We start from the raw sequence: 4,910 nt of genomic DNA on the forward strand, positions 1-4,910 counted from the left end.
CTTCAACAGAGCCACTTCATGAAGTGATAAAAACAAAGAAAAACCTGACAAACAGAGAGGCAGTTGCAATTGCGAAAGTTATTTGCCTTCCCTTTCCCTCTTCACAGCTCCAAATTGTCGTACTTTCCCTCTCCTCTCACCCCTCACCCTCCGAAAGCAAAACACAAGTGCGAAAGCAAAGGATTTTGGATGCAGGGGAGAAGCAGCAGCTCATATTTAAAATAATGATTTGCCTTTACTAGTCAAGGAGTGATGCCAGGAGGTTTAAGGGAACATTTTCACCGAATGGTAGCCGCTGTTAAAAAGGAAGCTATTCAGATAAAATTTCTTTACTTTCTCTTTTTCGTTAAAAGGGGGAGGGGAGGATTGCGAAAGGGAAAGAAGGGAAAGGAAAGGGAAATCCCACCCTCGCTTTCTATCTTATTTCTGTATCGGTTTTTGGTATTATAGGAGAGTAAAGAAGTTTTTGTTTGGTGGTTTTTCATTGATCAGTCACTCTGAGCTAATGTAATTATCCTCATCAATAGAAGGCTGCAGAGAGAATCATTATGTGGGTGACATTGATAAATGATCACCCAAGAGCTGCCTTTTCTCTTGGGCACCCCCACATATGACCCTCCCACATACACAAGGTAGCCATAGAAACACCTTGAGATCCTCAAACACTGCTGCAAATGGGAGAATGCAGAAAAAGCGAGAGGGGAAAAAACCCAACAAAACAAAACACCAACTTCACACACTTTCTGCCCCTGCTGAAGCCTCCTTCCCATAGCACCAAGCCACCAAGCCGGGCTCCGCGCTGCTGCCCTGTCTTGCCCCTGCCCCGCTCTCTAGCACGGCATCACATGCAGTATTTGGGGGTGGGGGAGAGTTGAGTGTGGTGGTCTTATTGGGCTGGATTATTTTTTCTCTCTCTCTCTCTCCCCACCCCTCCACCCCCACCCCCACCCCCTTTTGCACGCACCATACGGACGCAATGCTCTTTGCCTAGGCACCCCTGGTTTCAAAGTCGCCCTCGGTGATGCGCACCTACAATATCCACCCTCTCCCCAGTGATGCGGCTCATAGAAAATTGCTAAACCCGTATTATAGGCAGCTATAGGACTAGACAAGAAGAATCTGTATTTCTTACTAAGGCAAGGATTAATGTTTGGTTGTTTTTTTTTCTTCCGGTCGCAGAGCCCCTTTTTATGTAAGCAGATTCTAAAATATTGAGAGCGGTAATTGATTCATAATGATCCATAAATCGATGCGAGGAAGGGGGCGAGGATGTTTATTTATTTTATTCCTAAAGCTGCAAGTAAAGTAGCTTTGACACCGTTGTGGGGATGAAGGGGAGGAGTTGTTTAGCTGTGCGGGGTCATCCATCATCACTGTCGCAGAGACTCTGCCCAGAGGAGCAACCTCCCTTCTGTCTGTCTCTTTCTCGCCACCAAAACTATTAATATTAAAATCTGCCTGCAGACCTTGCCCTCAGACGCCTCCAATCCCGCACTGTCCATCCCGGCCCAGAGACGCCGGGCTTCCCTAGCGCTTTCCCGTGCAGCCCCATCGGGTTTGGTTCTTCCCAAAGTCCTGCCAGGAGAGTTCAAAAGCCCAGTCCCGTTTCCTCTCAGCTAAACCCGAGGCCGTGGCAGGGCAGCTTTGTAGGGCGGAGCGCCCCTCCCGCCCCTCCGCGCAGTGCGGGGACGCGGCCGCCGTGAGGGGAAAGTATTTGGGCACTGTCCGGGCTCCGCGGGGCTCCTTCCCGGTCCGCGCATCAGTACAGAGGTGCTGAAGGGCTGGAGGCTCCGGAGCGGCCTCGCAAAGTCGCAGCCGGCAGACCCTCACTCCCGTCGGGAAGCCTCGGGAGCTGCCGGCCGGGACAGCGGGTCCGGCTTGTGCCCCCGCCGCAGCCCTTCCCCTGCCCGCTCCCGGCCCCTCCCCGGCCCCCGGCCCTCCAAACCTGGTCTGGGGCAATTTTCTCTCCCTCGCTCTCTCTGCGGCTATGAGCGAAAGGGGGGCAGAGCCCGGCTGCCCCCGGCATCTCCTCTTCGGCCCGGCGGTGCCCGCTCGCCGCGGCGGGCATGGCTGGGGCGGCCGCGCCGGCGGAGGTGTACTTCCCTCCTCTCTTCGCCTTAAAGGCGGCAAAATCTGGAAGAAAAATCCCTTGTTTGTGGTGACTACAACTCCCAGCCCAGACCCGCTCGGAGAAATGGAAATTTGGGATTATAAACATGTGTGTGTGTAAACAAAAGGTGTTTCATCTGTTACCCTTCGTTTCCCACAGCATAAGCAATTTTTATTCAGACTGGAGTATTTTCTTTAGCACTATACCGCTGTCAAAACATTATTCCCGTTTTGGTTGCTTTTGACAGCTGAGCAGTTCTTAAAAATACCAAAATCGGAACCTTCCATGCTAAACAGTGAATCTCAGATGGAGAAATCTCTGCACGTTATTGTACCTTGGATTTCAGCAACACATCTCACGGAAAGCACAGCCCAAAAGGGAAAAGGAAAAAAAAAAAAGGAAAAAAAAAAAAAAGGAGGGGGTTGGGGAGTAGGGGAAGAAAGCAGGAAAATAAAAGACAACACAGCAATGCAAATATTTAGTTCATTATGAAAAGCAATAATCCACTATGGATAAATTCCTCCCTCTCCAGTGTGAGGACGTTTACTGACATTTCTCCTCAAAGTGTTAAGAAAAGATCTGCAAGGGAATGAAACGCTGAGTTTAAAAAAAAAAAAAAAGGAAAAAGAAATAAATAAAGCCCAAAGCCTCCCTTCTAAATAGTGCTAACACAAACAGTCTTGCCTTCGCATTTTCTGTATCCAGAGTGATCAGTAGAATGTGGAAGTGGGAACCCGGAGTGTGCTCTTCTTAGGGTCGGTGTGACTTTAACCAGGACAGAGAGCATCAAAGGCAGGCTGGGAATTATCATCCTTTTAATTTCATACAAATGCCTTAAAAAGACGCCCACGAAGAAGGACCCAACTGCTAAATAAATCCTCACACCCATTCTACTGGCATCCTCCCTTCTGTCGCCAGCAGCGTGGGTCCATTTACTCAGCTCAGAAATTAAACATTAACTACGGGGCCGAGCCTCTTTCCACATTCCAAAGGTAAAAGTTGTCAGTCAAAGTTTTTAATAACAGCCCAGCCAGTTGGAATGAGGAGGAGGAGGAGAAGGGTTACAAATTTACAGATGTTGAAGCCTGTAACATTTATTTCCTAGAAAGTTAGGGTAATCACAAGCCCTTTCCCGTTCCCCTCCTCCCAGAAATAGCTGCAGAGCTGCTTCCCCCTGCTCTTTGGGCCCCATCCTGCTGTCACTTGACTTCACTGTGCCTCCGAGGGCAGCTGTTTCTAGCAACGCCGATGTCTTCCTACTTCAAGCTGTCCTTTAGTTGCTTAAAAATGCCACAAGCATTTGTTTAAGCAAAACCAAACCTTCACCCACGATTCTGCACCAGCTATTTATACACAAAATGTCAAATTAACATTTTCTCTCCTTACTTGATGGTCTTTTCTTTTTTTTTCCCTTTCCCCCATTTCTTTTATTTTTTTTCCCCTTCTGAAAGCCACTGAAGACAAGAAGAGCAGTCAAACCACCTCAAAAGCTCCACCACACAACCCTCACGCAGCTAAAACTCTCATTAAAGTCAAAGCTGCTTTTCTCCTCTTGAAACTTCCAAACCTACTCCTGGAGCCATTCTTCACCTCTGAGCTAAACAGCCGGAGCCAAGGTCTGTGGTGGTTATGGGTGCACATAAACAACACACATGGGCTTACTGCTCTGGTGTCTGGGCCTTCACAGCTCAAACTCAGTTTCTGTGTTGTTAGCGGAGAGTACAGATATTAGGCATAGGTCCCTGAAGCGCAAGCTGGTGAGACAGTATTCCAAATTTTGTTTCATCTGGCACAAGATAATAATGATAGTAATAATAATAATAATAATAATAATAATAATAATAATAATAATAGTAATAATAAAGGCAACAATTATCTTGAGAACTAGCAAAGATATCTCCTCAGATGTTCTTTCATCCAATCATTCTATGGACGACGACAGGCTCGCTCCTGACTCTTCTCAGTGCCAGTAAGGAGCGCATCGGCGACACCTCTCCCGACACCTTTTCTCTCTCTCTCTTGCCTCTCCTAAGCGTGATTAAAAAAACCCCAAACCCACAAAAGCCTAACAAACAAACCAAAAAAAAAATAAATCCAAATATTTATTACTGACTTTTGTGCCTTAACACCTTTTTTTTTTGTCTTTTTTTTTGTTTGTTTGTTTGTTTTGGGGTTGGTTTTTTTTTTGGGGGGGGGTGGGTGGGGTGGGTGGGTTTTTGCTTTTCAAAACATAACGTCACAGTCCTCATACAAGTATTTTTAATGTAAATTTTTTTTGTTGTTGTTGTTGACAAAGCTTAAAGGTAACAGCATTATTTTTTTTTCTTTTTTTTTTTTTTTTTTTTTATCTTCTTCTTCTTCTAGTGAGGAACACGTGCTGAGAAAGGAAGAATTCATGGACATACAATACCAATTCCACAGCAGATCTGATACTAGCAAAAACATTCTTTTTTTTTTTTTTTCAATTGAGGTAAACACATAGAATATCTAACATGAAACAATTAATAGACCGAACTCTGTACGAAGTTTGTTACAGTATTCTCTTGCCTTTTTTTTTTCCTTTTTTTTTCTCCTTTTTTTTTTCTTTCTTTTCTTTTCTTTTCTTTTTTTTTTTTTTTCCCAAGCTCTGAGTTCATGAGAAAGTCCTAGGTTTGGTGCAAAGACCGTTAGTAACTTCTTTCGTCGAGGAAAGCTGCCCAACTTTTAGTTTAGTTTTGTCCAAAGCCAAGGCTCAGAACTACTGGAAGAAGCGTCCTGCTCTGTCTGTCCTGTCTTTTAAAATCTCCACCTGTGAGTTCTT

The sequence above is a fragment of the Dryobates pubescens genome, chromosome 5 (assembly GCF_014839835.1).
Source record: "Dryobates pubescens isolate bDryPub1 chromosome 5, bDryPub1.pri, whole genome shotgun sequence".
Taxonomy (NCBI): Eukaryota; Metazoa; Chordata; class Aves; order Piciformes; family Picidae; genus Dryobates; species Dryobates pubescens.